Raw genomic sequence first — 15,788 nt, 5'->3', positions numbered from 1 at the left:
AGACAAGCAAACTCAGACGCACGCGGATAGCAGCAACAATGGCCGAAGCAGCTAGGGTTTCAGCCAAGAAAGTTGACAAAGACTCAAACTAACACAAAGATCAAAAGAAAACAACTAGAAAGACAAACTCGAGACGCCTACTAGCAAAACCGAAAGGATCAAAGAGGACGAACACAACTGACCAGCAACTAGAACGAATCTACGATGCAATCTAGGCTATGGCAAAAACTACGAACCCTACTATTTTTGGCTTTTTCTGGATAGGAATAAAAACACAAACTAATCTACGGGGTGGATTTGTGGATGCTCACCGAGTAAACGCTGGAAATCTGATACCAAGATGATATGGGGTGGCCCGATCTTCTCAGTGAGCGGTAACGTAGATGATGATGGTGGATAGATAACTTGGTGTCGTCGATGATCTCTCCTCGCTAGATCCCTGATGCCAATGCAGCAGCTCTCTACCCTTCGGATATTCACGACTTCACACATTTGCGCAACGTAGCCGTCGACCACGAAACGGTTAAAATTGCAATATACTAATTCCCAATGGAACAGCATATCACACTTGACTAGTACTATATAATCTCCAGATCGATACGAATTGGAGACAAGAATTCAAGATGAATGCTTACAGCAGTCTCATGAACTAGGGTTTATCTTAAACGTGGTCTATCTAACTAATCTGAGAGCAGCCCTCCATATAAGAGGGACTGGGTGATGCACCCAAGGGGGGGCGCTAGGTCTGGTGCGACCAGCCTGGTCCTCCTGTCTTGGTGCAACCTAAACTGGTTCGACTCAAAACGTGGTTCGACTCAACTTGATACAAACTGACCCAACTTGGGTTCAGCCCCTTGGCACACAGGCCATGTACTTGAGGTATGGCGCTGCAACATGGTGTTGGTGCGCCTGGTGTTACTCGACGTGGGGATCCTCCTCCTTGACGTTTGCGCCTGACTGCCTCTCCTCCCTCGCGCCCTCTTGCTTGTACTCCACGTCATGCTCCTCTTGCTGCAACTCCTCGCTCCCTCGTGCTATGCCTTCTTCTCCCATGCACCTGAGTATGCAAACACACAAAGAGTTAGGCAGTAGAAAGCTCTCATTAAAATAAATAGCATATTCAACTAAGAGAGAATTCACCTGTTGTTCTATTATCTTTGCACGAGCTCTTGTGATAGGTCCAATTCTGATTTCATCATTGGACGTCTTCTTTGCAGCCACTTGGTGATCATCATCATAGGTTGGAGGTGGGTCAAGTGTAGGGATGTCCTCATCAATACGCTACAGGGCATAGAATGTCATTGCACCTACCCCAAAGGGGTGTAGAACACTAGCAAATCTCATGGCAAGACAACAACAAAATATTACAGATCCCAAACTGAATATTTCAGTATCTCAAAACAACACTATTTTCTAGCATGTTGGCAACAAGTAAACAACACCTAAACATGGATTTTTATAGCCTGGGGCTATCATACATATCCAAGGGCATAGCTCACGTTCAAAACTAATTCATATCATGCATGGAATAATTCACACGAAATAAACAAGAGGGCAACATGGCAAAATAGCATGCACACTAACTTGCTAAAAAGATAAAACTAAATGCCCAGTTAAATTCTATGGATTTTTCCACCCCGAAAGCATATATAATATGTGGGTGTTGAAATAAAACTAATGCCACAACATATAGGCGAGAATATGACATAAACCCGCCTTAGTAAACTATTTATGCCATCTACATGAAAACAACAAGACAACAATTTTTACCATGCATGGAAATGCAGTGGAAACAACAAGAACATTTTACATACTATGAATCAGCAATTTAGATGCACACTTAAATAGCTAAGGAATAATTCACCTAACGTAACAATATGCAAACCTATACAAACAGCTGGTCAAACAGTTTTAAATATGCATGCAAGTGGGAAAATATTAATCTACACGAATATTTTTTACGTTTTACATATATAACTTGTTGCGATCCGTTGCACAGTTTAAAAGATACTCGCAATTTTCCTGAAATCTCTAAATTCGCAGCACTTAAAAATACCCTATGGGCCGAATCTGCTACTATTGGACCCAACAGGCATGGAGCAATATATTATAACTCGCCTAGGGCGCGAAATAGAGGGGCGTTAGGGGGTTTCACCTTGGTGGGCTCGGACCCAAGAGGGAGAGGTTGGCCGTGGGGCAGGTCGGCGGGGCCGACGCGAGGCTCCAGGCCACGGGAGGTGGGCGGGGCGCAGCTGGGCCAGCGGCGACGTGGGTGGGCTGCACCCACCTGGCTGTCAACGGGGCACGGAGCGGGGAAAGCTCGCCCTCCCGATCCGATCGGGATCGAGGCGCTCGACGGCGGCAGGCAAGGCTCCGGCGACGACGAGGTTGCGGATCTAGGGCCGAGCGATTCCGGGGGCGCGGGATCTGGCCGGAGTTGGCCGGGGCATGGCCGGAGTGCGGGCTAGCACGTAAATCGGGTGGCAGCTTGGCTCGCGGGATCGGCGGCTCGGGGCTGCTCCTGCTCGGGGGCGACGGCTGGCGGCGGTGTCCAGTGGCTCGCGCGGAGGAGCTTCGGTCGCTGGAGGCACTAGGGGCCGGCGGGGTAGCGGACGGTGGAGTTGCGCCTCACGCTCAGGGAGGAGCCGACACGGGGCTCAGGTAAGCGGAGGCAGGGGCGGCGCGGTCGGGACCTGGCGGGCCTCAGATGTGCTCGGCAGGCCCGAGTTGGCTGGAGGTGGGAGGAGAGAGGAGGTGGCTACGCGGAAAAGGTTTCGGGGGCGTGGATCCCGAGGTAAGGAGGTTGGCTTCCCAAAATATGAGGTTGGGTTGTTTAAACAGGATTGGGGGCTAGTGTTAGAGGGTTTTCAGCCCATTTCGAGTCGTTCGATCGCAATTGGACGGTTCCGGACGTGGGGGTGGTGTTGGTGGGCTTGGTGGGCTGTGTAACCATGATGGGCTGAGAGAAGAGAGAGAAGTGGCAGCTAGTGATACAAGTTTTTAAAACATGGAAAACGTTCAACGATAAGCCGAAGAAGGTGCCGTTACGTTCGACCATTCGGGGTATCAAACGGACTCCGATTGTGCCGAAATTTGGCACGCGGCCTACCTACATTATGTTGAGACCGCATGCCAAGTTTCAACACAATCCAAAAAGGTTTTATACACACTTTTAAAAACAAGATTTAAACGATGTCGCGGGTGCGTGCATGTGTGGTTGGTCTGAAAACAGCCAACGACAAAAACGATGAGAACCGGCGACTAATAACGGATGCAAGTTTTGAAAACTGGCGGCAACGGAGTGCCGATGCAATGTAGATGATGAGCATGATGCGAGGATGAATGCAATAAACAAAATAATAACACGATGACAACAGAATAAGAAGGGAATCTTCTGGAGCGTCAGACTCGGGTTGTTACAACTCTCCTGCACTAACAAGAGATCTAGCACCGAGATCTAAGAATGAAAAGGGGAAGAGCAAGAGAAAACAAGAGGTAAAACTTAGTTGCTTCTTTTACCAACGAGTGAAACCAATGATCCTTGAAGGTTCCAAATGGGTTGAAGACAGACATGAAGAACAAGAAAGAATTCAATAGAAATTTCAGCAACAGTTCGGTAGGAAACTGAGGAAAAATTTGTTAAGATGCAAAGATCTTGACAAGATTCACAACAAACCAACTAAATTCTTAATCAAGGAAAGAACATGAACTTTAAGAACAAGATGATAGATTGAAGAGAGCAACATCACAACAATTGTGGAATAAGAGAATAGAAAGTAGATCTTTGGGAAGAAAGAACGGAGCAGATAATGACAACTTCCACCAGAATTGAATTTCGCAGGCATCCTTGCAAGATGAATTTAATGGAGTTGTTGGAAAACCAACAGCGAAAAGAAAAAGCTTGTAGTTGACTTATGAAAACCATCTCAATAATGAGGTGACAAGTAGCCACAATTGGAAAACAATTGTTTCATTGGAAGCAAAAATATATGAAAACTTCTTACACCAAGTGGAAACAATGAAAACTTGGTTTAATGCAACACAAAAATGTCAACAACTCTTAGACAAAGCTTTAGGTGAAGTCCAAACCAAGATAGCTCAATGTAGAAATCATGGGTTTAAATATCTCATGATTGAAGGAATTGGTCGGCTAATATCTCATTCTTGAAACAAATTATTTTAGAGACTCCTCCACTAACAAGAATGCTATAACACCACATCAAATGATAAAGGAGGGAGAATACTTGGAATTCAAAACAAAGGATATTTGAGCCTCTCCAACAATAATGTTGAAGAACACTTCGAGAAAGAATTGAAACCTTGATGACAATCAACGGATTTAGCATACCACTTATTAAAAAAGATTGGGGAGAGAGGGATGGAGGACAAACTGAAGAAGTCTTGAAAGAACCACCGATAAGAATTTGGAATGAAGGCGGATACCAATAATGAATGAAGATACATAAGCATGAAGACACCATGATCCACCCGACAGAAAACTTGAACAAGGCACCAAAATAATTGAGAGACGAATGAAGAGACAACAAATGAGAAGAATTTGAGAATGAAAGCTGAAAGCTGAGAGCGAAGAAATATTCTGAAATGACGGCCTTCGGAGGATCGAGAATGAAAACAAATCTGAAATGCATCAGATAGATATGGAGAATTTCTCATGATTGACAACAATTGAGAAGATACCACAAGCTGAGATGACAATGTTCAAAAGAATGGACAAGATTTGGGAGAAACATTCCTTCGGTCTTCCAAGCTTAAAATGATGTGGAGAACACCACCAAGAATACTAAGCCACTCCGGAATAATGAAGAATGAAAGGTTGAGCTAATGATGAAAATAAATCAGATTGATCTTGAAGAAGGACTATGACTGGTGGAATCCAAACTTACGTCACACCTAAAAAGATTTAGAGACATCCGAAAAGATTACAAGAGCCAAGAAAGATCCTGGGAAACCTGTGGGTTATGGGCCCACTCAAAAGAAACCAACGTTAAAAATATTGAATAGAAAGAGAGATTGCACCGGTATAAATGAAGAACTTGATGAGATGAGAACCTCGAAATAATTGAAAGGATTTGATTAGAATCATTGAAACTGATGAGATATCTTCAACACTCTGGATAGACAAGAGATTGATGAATAACTAAGAAAAGATTGAATAAGAATTTTGAACACAGGAAATCATTAAAAGGATGAAAAGTATAAGATGAACACTGAAAGCTTGAATTGAATTGAATCCACTAGAGAAGAAAACAAGAACAAAGAATGATGAACTAGAAACTCCTGAGAATCTTCACAATGAAACACCGGATACCAGACAGAAGAGAAGATAGCGGAAGCAGCAATGAAAATAAAGGCCCTTGGATGATAATTAAATCATTGATGAAAAAGGGCGGGAGGGCGGGGAAAAACAAAGACAACTTGGGACACATGAGACGAACTCCGGAAAGAAATGAGGGATTGATCTTGCAGACATTGAAAGGGATGGAATTGATTCGAAGAGAAGCACACCAGTTGAAAAAGAATTGACATGACGACACCGGTTGAAAAGAATTGATAACACAATTGGAATAATCAAAACAAATAGCACTCTCATAGAAATATGAGAACACCACTTAGAAAAGATATGAATTCATCACTTGACATCGAAGCAACTCGAATTACCATATTCTAGAAAAACAAAGGATGAGGCTTATGAAACAAGCCAGAACAAATTCATGACAGAGATTTCGTCCGATATTTTCGTGATATTCCACTAGATGTCGAACCCCAACTTCACATCATGCATATGTTGGAAGATTGTCCTATAAGTAACTACTTGAATTCCCACCTAAGAACTCTCAAAATTTCTTGTCATGCAATCGGGTCCACGGATACAAGGAGTAAAATCCATCACTCAACTCGTAGCAATAACACTAACCCGTCCAGTGTATCACATCCGTCAACACATAACCAGAGATCTCAGAAACTCATCTATCTCAGACCCTCGAAAACACAACGATACTAAGTATGGCAGTACATCCGAACTCTCTCCACTAGTACTGGGGGGCGGACTCCTCTTCCTACTACTAATATTAAAGCAATTTCGAACATCCTCGGTCCTGAGATACTAAGAAATCTGACTGATAGCGATGTGCTCAAGAATCCCCTGGAGCTCTACTCCCCGAAAGAAATCAAGTCAGACTGGAGGCATGAAGACAGAACTCCGTCACATCGACATCATATAGATTCCAAAATACCCACGTGATCCTAAAAAAATGGAGTAAGAAGAGGAGTAGAATTAAAATTATTTTGTCAATATTCCTCACCAGAGCATAGAAGAGGACAAAAAAGAATCCTACTCTCCGATATATAACTAAACTCAAAGCAATTTTTCACTAGACTCAAATCGGCCAAGTTCGATCAATCAAGGGGGCTCCTAGGTCGGTATTGCTCTAATACCAACTTGTAACACCCAAGATGCGGTCCTATCCTTATTTTGGCGCGAGGGACACGATAGGGATAGAAATGCATCCCGTCGTTTCGCAAGAATGGATATGGTTACAAGTACATGTACTGAAAAGATGAGTATATGGAATTGGCATACACTCGCCACAAGCTACATCAAGGTCACATCAATACAACAATATACAGTCATCATGAAGAAGAGCAGGGTCCAACTACGGACAAAAACAAACGGTAATAGAACGATGTCCATCCTTGCTATCCCAGGCTGCCGCCATGGAACCCATCCTAGATCGATGAAGTAGAAGAAGAAGGAACCTTAAATAGAACAATCATCACACTCACATCAAAGTAACTATTTACCTGAATCTGCAACTGTTGTTGTAGTAATATGTGAGCCACAGGGACTCAGTAATCTCATTTCTAAAGGTATCAAGACTAGCAAAGCTTGATGCATGAGGTATGGTTAAGTGGTGACACTTCAGCAATTGACGAAGGATTTATTTGAGGTGGCTAACTTACGAGTACAAGAATAAAAGAGAGAGATGATCTACACATAACATAAGTTAACTAATGATGATCAAATGAATGATCCTGAACACCAACTTACGTCAAACAAAACCCCACCGTGTCCTCTTCCGGATACAGAACTCACGAGAAGAGAAAGTCACGGTTACTCACGAGAAGAGACAGTCACGGTTACCCACACAGTTGGCATATTTTACTTAAGTTTACTTCAAGTTATCTAGAACCAGATGTTAATTTTTTTTCCAAGTTTGCCACATAACCACAGGCATGGATTTCCGACAGATTTAACCCTGCAGGGGTGCTCCAACTAGTCCATCACAAAATACCACACAATGCGCCCGAATAATCTGGATTAGGGAAAACCCATGATCTCCTCGGGTTCAACCTCAAGAAGTATCCTCGGAATCCCACGCACGAGACGCTCGAGAAAGATAAACAATTCCAACAAGACCACCCGACATGCCGACGATCCCGATAGGAGCCACGTATCTCATTTTCAGGGCACACCGGATGAGCGATGGTTACCACACCAAACACCGAGTTGCCACGGGTACAGTTAATAAGCTTCTCTATATGGGACCAACACCATCAGCACTGGCCCCAGCTGTATTATGTAGAGTTACTCCTCGGGTTCATGACGCCCTATGTTTTTAGTATTATTAGAATTATTATGTTGGGCAAATATAGTACCAATGTTGGGCCTTGCCAAACAAGTTTTGTCCAAAAATGAAAGTCAAGGGGGTCCCCATAACAACCTCAAGCATGTTAGGAGCGCTTAATTATGGAACATAACACCGGTAGCCGAAACTAAGGTGGGAGAGGTGGAACAAAACACCAGGCTAGAAGGCCGAGCCTTCCACCTTTTACAAAGTATATAGGTGCATTAAATTAAATATCATTAATATGGTGATATAACAAGGAACCCATGTTATCACATGGAAGTAACTGCACCTGCAACTAACAACACTATCAAATGGTTAAGCAAGCGGTATCATAGCCAAACAGTGGTTTGCTAGGTTGTGGGAAGGTTGAAGGGTTTCATTGAAATGTTGGGAGGCTTATTAAACATGTGGTAGGTAGAGAGACATAACGAAAGAAACAAGACAACTAGCATGGTGTTGATAGTAATGGTATCTAGGGAAATGGTCATCTTGCCTGTAATCCCGCATGGAAGATGAACGATTCTGTGAAGCAGCCGAACCGACGTAGTCGAACGGATCCTCACACTCCAAAGCGGTTCGGAACTCTATCGAGAAGAAACAATCCAAACAACAATCAACACATGGTAACACCACAACAAAGGCACGATATGATGCACAACACATATGATGCATGTTCGGTTTAATTATGCAAGGCACGCATGGCAATTCACAACAACCAAACACTACACATTAAGTGAAGCTCAATATGCCATGAATGCAATATGTATGCAAATGGTAAATTGCCATGCGAAATTCACCATTACTATTCAAAAGATATGATCACCGTAAGATATGATGCCATGAATGCAATATGTATGCAAATGGCAGCCACAAGCACTCCTAACCATGATTCCACAAGATATAATGGAACTACACGAGATTCTAAGAAAGTTTCATATATGACACGTTCAAAACGGAGCAACGGTTCAACAATTACAAACCAAACAAGAAGTGGCTAAAATCTGCCAAAAACAGCAACATGGCATTTTCTAGACCCTAAAACAACATGCTACCTAATTCTAAATTTCTCAAACACAAGACATGAGGTAGTAGTGGTCAAGATGCACAACAACACCCTACTAAATACAACTAGCATGGAAGCATGGATCACTAGGAAAATAACTCACAAAATGGCAAGTAGCACACAGTTTCAGACTTGATGAAAATAACAGTTTTGACAGTGCAGTTTTCAACCAGAAGGCATATTGGCGGCATAAAAACTTTATTCTAAAGGGCGTAAAATGGCATGAAATTTATAGCATGATATAGAGTCTTAAGAACAACAAATAACTCCATTGCACCAACCCCAAAGGGTTTGTAAAACACTGGCAAATCTCATGGCAAGACAGCAAGAAAGTATTGCAGATCCCAGACTTAGAATATTTCAGCATCTCAAAACAACACTATTTTCTAGCATGCTGGCAACAAGTAAACGACACCTAAACATATATTTCTATAGCAACCAAAAATACCAGGGACTAGCATACATATCCAAGGCCATAACTTATGTTCAAAACTAATTCATATCATGCACGGAATAATTCACACAAAATAAACAAGAGGGCAATATGGCAAAATATCATGCATCCTAACTTTCTTTAAAGATAAACTAAATGCATAGTTAAATTCTATGGACTTTCTACCCCGAAAAGATATATAATATGTTGGTTTTGAAATAAAACTAATGCCAGAACATATATGCGAGAATATGACATAAACCCGCCTTAGCAAACTATTTATGCCACCTACATGAAAACAGCAAGGCAACTATTTTACCATGCATGGAAATGCAGTGAAAACAACATGAATATTTTACATACTAGGTTTGAGAAATTCGGATGCACGCTTACATAGCTACGAATAAAATCACCTAATGTAACAATATGCAAACCTATGCAAACAGCAGGTCAAATAGTTTTAAATATACATGCAAGTGGGAAAATGTTAATCTACATGAAATTTTATACATTTCACATATATAACTTGTTGCGATCCGTTACACGGTTTAAAAGATAATGACAATTTAATATACGTGATTTTTGTGAAATCCCTAAATTCGTAGGAATTAAATAAAACCTACAGGCCGAATCTGCTACTATTGGGCCCAAAAGGCATGGCATAATAAATTATAACTCGCCTAGGGCGCGAAATAGAGGGGCGGCAGGGGGTTTCACCTTCGTGGGCTCGGGCCCAAGCGAGAGAGGCTGGCTGTGGGGCAGGCCGGCTGGGCCGACGCGAGAAGGTGGGCCATGGGAGCTGGGTCGGGCGCAGCTCGGCCAGCGGCAATGTGGCTGGGCCGCACCCACCTGGCCGTCAACAGGGCAAGGAGCGGGGCGAGCTCGCCCTCCCGAACCGATCGGGATCGAGGCGCTCGATGAAGGCAGGCAAGGCTCCAACATCGGCGAGGTTGTGGATCCAGGGCGAATGGACTCCAGGGGCGTGGGATCCGGACAGAGTTGGCCGGGGCATGGCCGGAGTGCGGGCTAGCACGTAGATCGGGCGACAGCTTGTCTCGCACGATCGGCGGCTCGGGGCTGTTGCTGCTTGGGGGCAATGGCTGATGGGGGGGTCCGGTGGCTAGCGCGGAAGAGCTTCGGCCGGTGGAGGCACTTGGGGCCGGCGGGGCAGCGAATGATGGATCTGCGCCTCACGCTCATAAAGGAACCAACGCGGGGCTCACGGAAGTGGAGGCAGGGTGGTACGGTTGGGCCCGGGCGGGCCTCAGATGGGCTCGGTGGGCCCGGGTCGGCTGAAGGTGGGAGGAGAGAGGAGAGGTCTACACGGCTAGGGTTTCGGGGGCATGGATCCTGAGGCAAGGAGGTTGGCTGCCCAAAATTAGGAGGTGGGGCTGTTGGCTATGGTTAGAGGGTATTCAGCCCGATTCGAGTCATTCGATCGCAATCAGACGATTCCAGACGTGGGGGTGGTGTTGGTGGGCTAGGTGGGCTGCATAACCTCGATGGGCTGAGAGAAGAGAGAGAAGTGGCAGCTCGTGACACAAGTTTTTTCAACACCAAAAACGTGCGATGATAATCCGAAGATAGTGTCGTTACGGTTGACCGTTCACGTATCAAACGGACTCCGATTGCGACGAAATTTGGCAGGCGGCCTACCTACATTATATTAAGACCGCACACCAAGTTACAACCCAATCCGAGAAGGTATTATACACACTTTTAAAAACAAGATTTAAATGATGTCGCTGGCGCGGGCGTGTGTGGTTGGTTTGGAAACGGCCAACAACGAAAACGGCGAGAACCAACAACTAATAACGGATGCAAGTTTTGAAAACTGGCGACAACAGAGTGCCAATGCAATGCAGATGATGAGCATGATGCGATGATGAATGCAATAAACAAAATAATAACACAGCGACAATGCAATAAGAGGGGAATCTTGTGGAGCATCGGTCCCGATCGGGCCTTGAGGCCGTATCCGACCGTTGTGATCAAAGGCCTGGGGGTAACCTCGCTTGAACACGCTTCTTGTGCTAACGCATTGAAGGTAAACTCCGCCAGAGCTCTGAGGACTAGTCCGGCAATCTCCCTTTGTCAAACAAGATGCTGATCCAAACCCAAGCGAAGGATAGGTCGAACGGCTCGGTCCCCATCCATGATCCTTCCGGCTTTGAGTCCAGGTGCGGGGAACTTTATTCCCCACCCACCACCCACTTCATAGCCACTTTGAAAGATCAAACCGATCTTCTAGACTTCTCCTGAGAGGAAGCCGAAGATATTGACATGGCTATCACATCACATGGGCCTCCCGTAACGGGATGATGGACTACCACCTCCATGTACAACGTCTACATGGTGGACGTCGGTGTCAAAACCGGTTGATCTCGAGTAGGGGGTCCGAACTGTGGATCTTGAATCAATGGGTAACAAGGGACGAAGGAGACGATGTTCTACCCAGTTTCGGGCCCTCTTGATGGAGGTAAAATCCTACGTCCTCCTCTTGTTTTATTGATGAAGTAGTACAAAGTAGAGAGTTACGCTATCTCGAGATTGGATGTTGTGGACTAAAACCCTAATCACAATCAGCGTAATTCCCCTACAAACTACAGTCCCCCGGTTTATATAGATGCCAGGGGTGCTACGGTTTACTCAACAACGATTGCATCAAGGAAAGGAATATGTAGATTAGCACATTGTCTTGGTTTGCAAGCCAAGTCTTCGGAAGAGTTCACCTTGATCTCAATATCTTCGACGACGGTCGAACGGCCCAGGAGTCCGGTCCATAAGAACAGATAAGTGGCCTGAAGACCCCCTTAATCCTGGACTGCCTCAGTAGCCCCCGAACTAGCCTCCAATGCCACAGTCTAGGCTCGCTATCATCACACTCTTGCAATCTTCGGCTTGCGGAGCAAGTTCTACCTTTTGTTTGGCTGACCCTATTCTGCATTGCTCTTCATCTATGATTGATGAAACATTGTCAGGCCCACAAAAATGAATATTTTCCCTTGTAGGGTTAACCACCTCTTTGATTCCAGTGTGTCAATGAAAAACTAGGTGGTTCCTTCCAAAGAGAAAAAAGATAAGTTACTTATCATATAACCTGCGCGTGCCCCCTAGCAACGCTCCCCATCCCCTCCAAACATTGAGAAGAATGCCCGAGAAACAAAGACATGATGAGTGTACCACACTCATCCTCGTGCCCTCATGGCTCTCTTCTAGGAGATTGGGCCAGTTGTCCAGTCTCATGCCTTCGTCTGGGCGAGCTCGAGGTGCATGGGTACTTCGCTGACTCCAATCTGGCACCCTCCTGCCCCGGGCTAACGTCCGCAATGGTGAGGCTTTTGTGGAGGAATTCCCCATGCCGGACATGGGGGTGAGAGTATGCTTTGTCCCATTCCACTTACGAGGCCTGGGATTCCCTATTCGCTAGTTTTGATGGGGTTTATTGGTGTACTATGGGATCCAACTTCATCACCTTACTCCCGGATCCATCCTCCACATCTCAGGGTTCATCGATCTCTATGATATGTTTGTGAGTTGCGAGGCCCATTTTGATCTATGGAGGAAGAAACATTGCCTTGTCCGCCGAACTGAGGGAGGGACTATTTGCAAAGTAGGCAGAGCCGAAGTATGGTGTATAGCTGGAACTGGGTGTCCGATAGGGACCCCGAGGGCAACTTCCGAGGAGTGGACCTCAGAACGGTGCTATATCTAAGACATGCCTTTATTTGAACCTGTCCAAAGGGTCAGCCTCAATTATCACCCGCTCCTCTTAAGAAGCGGTTCAACTGGCACCCAAGGAGTCCTTATCAAGAAGACAACTCAATGGTGAAAGTACTGGTTGCCAAGGTAAAATTGTTGATACATTTCCAGCTAACCATGATCGACGTAATGGTCACGGCCATTAATCAATGTGTTCAACCTCTTCAACAAAGGTCCTATCCCCTATGGCAATACAATGGTTCAAGTGATGCCACTCGATACAAGAGGGAGGGTCCGGCTAGTCCAATGATATTGGCTGCCGTATTAGCCGACTTCTATAAAGGAGAAAAGGAAGACTTTATCAGTCGGAACACCAAGGAAGGCTATTCTAGTCATAACATAATCGATTGGGTTAGTATAGCTTAATTCCCCCTAATTCAAATTTTTATTTACAGCGTCCCCTATGTGACTAAATCCCTAAAATAAATCTCAGACAGGAATGGAGAAAATCAACTGTGCTCCTCCCGAGCAAGGAAGTTGTGCCAAGGACGACGATCTAGGATTCCATTACTATCCGGATACGTGAATTATCTTTGAGGACGGGTTACCCTCATAGCCGATTATCCTAGGATACCTCCTTCCTCGACCACGGGGAAAAAACCTCTTCCCAAAAAGTACTCCCGCATGCCACGGCGATAATTCCTACTCCAACAGGTCATCACTCCTCACGTCGAACACCTGTTAATACAGAGTCTACCGGGCCCGTACTGAACAATGGAAGGTCCGCTAAATGTGGAGCATCCACAAGGACCACTTCAACTGCTCCTCCTACCAAGAGGTAACAAATTTACTGCAAGCATTACTTCTTCGATCAGCGGCAAGTACTTATTACTTTGGACATATTTTACATGAACCAAATACAACCACCCTTGTCAATGGCAGGGGGTAATGCGGTGATCCCTCCTGCAAATGATCCTGCTGAGGATCACGCCGAGGTTTCGGTTACCAACTCCGAAGGTGAGAGTGTAATGAACCACCGTCGACGGAAAGAATCACTGCATCATCCTGAATTTTTCGAACATGAGTTTAATGCCTTGAGCTGAGTAGATGCGCACCTTAGAGCCGCCCGAGTAGGACTTGAGGGATTTTCCACCTGTATATCAACAAGACTTAAGGTATGTATTTAGATTTTTGTGATAGTGTACAAATCTCTAACCACTAGCCCCCGATCCTTGATTGGGAAGTATGTCCGATCTTAGGGTCTACACAGACTTGCCAACATGTTTTTAGGCCACGAGGGATAAGAACAAGGAGTTGTCCCAGGAAATTGGGAAGTACCGAACACAACTCGAGGCTGCGAAGGCCGAACTGGAGTAAGAAAAGAGTTTCACAAGAGAAGCACACAGTAAGAAATTTATTTTTGAATCATGTCCGTAGTTCTTGTCATCTTTCTTAAACAAAAATTTATTTTGTAGCATCTTAGTCTATAGGTCAACTACAAACAGATCTTGAAGCGGCTAGAGAATCACAACGATACACCCAATCTCAAAATGAGGCCAGCTTCCACAAATGATTTAATTCATAGAAAAATGATCGTGCACTAGATTTAAAAAAATTATACATGAAAAATGTTAAGAATGTTTTGTAGTTTCACAATATCCAACTCTCACATGTGTTTAAAATGTTTAACTTGTTGTTTTCATTTCATTTGCACAAATGCCATGTTAAAACGGTTTGTTTAAAAATTAAATAACCATAACTCCGTTTAAAATGTTCCACATATGTAACTTGACTAGAAAAATGTGTAGAATAACATGGTTGCATTTATTTATTTTGTTTAGCAAATCTAAAATTGTGTTATAGGCAGAACAGTACAGAAACCTTAATTTGCATATGGGTACTTTTGTGCATTGTTATTTGTTGTTCGGGCCTAATTTAAACTTGCCTAGAATTTTATGTAGTTTTATAGTATCTTGTTTCATCCATGATTAACATGCTTGTGGTTGTCATTTGCATACATTTTGCATTCATGGCATATTATCTTGTGATGGTCATATCATTTAGACCGTAACTCGGATTTAGATGATCTATATATGTAAATCGACTAGAATGACGTGTAGAATCACATGGCCTATTTATTTTGCTATTTAAGAAATCTGAAATATTTTTAGTTCAGATTTGTACCAATTTCGAAATTTACATATGGGGGTCATTTCGGAAATGCTATATGTTGTTTTCGACCTCATATAATATGCCTAGATAGGTAGTTTATTTATGCTTCCCCTCTTGTCATGTTTAACAACATTTAACATTTCAGTGTAGCTAAACAGGAGTGAACTAAGAAATTCAAATATGCAGCTTCGTCAATATGCAACTCGTTGCATATTGAGGTTCACTTAATGTGTAGAAATTGATTGTTGTGCTTTGTCGTGTCTTGCATTAAATGGACATGCATCCTAATTGCTTGCACATCATGCTATGCATATGTTGTGGTGTTTATTATGTGTTTATTGTATTTACGGATTTTTTTTCTTCTGGGTAGACTTCCAAACCGCTTCGGAGTTTGAGGATTCGTTCGACTACGTTAGTTTGTGTACTTCACGGATTTGTTCTTCTTCCATGCGGGATCTCAAGGAAGATGATCATTTCCCTAGATACCACTACTATCATTTCTATGCTAGTTGTCTCATTTTTATAGCTATGTCTCTCTACCTACCACATGTTATTTCAAGCATCCAAACATTGCTATGAAAAGCCTCTAACCCCTCCACATCCCAGCAAACTCTTGTTTGGCTATGTTACCGCTTGTTGAGCCTCCTTGTAGCGTTGCTATTTGTAAGTGCAGATGCCTCCATGTGACAACATCAAAATTCTTTTGTATATCACCATTTTATTTCTATTTAATTTAATGCACACATATACTTGGTAAGAGGTGGAAGGC

Source organism: Hordeum vulgare, chromosome 1H (assembly GCF_904849725.1).
Source record: "Hordeum vulgare subsp. vulgare chromosome 1H, MorexV3_pseudomolecules_assembly, whole genome shotgun sequence".
Taxonomy (NCBI): domain Eukaryota; kingdom Viridiplantae; phylum Streptophyta; class Magnoliopsida; order Poales; family Poaceae; genus Hordeum; species Hordeum vulgare.
Note: the sequence above shows the minus strand (reverse complement) of the source record.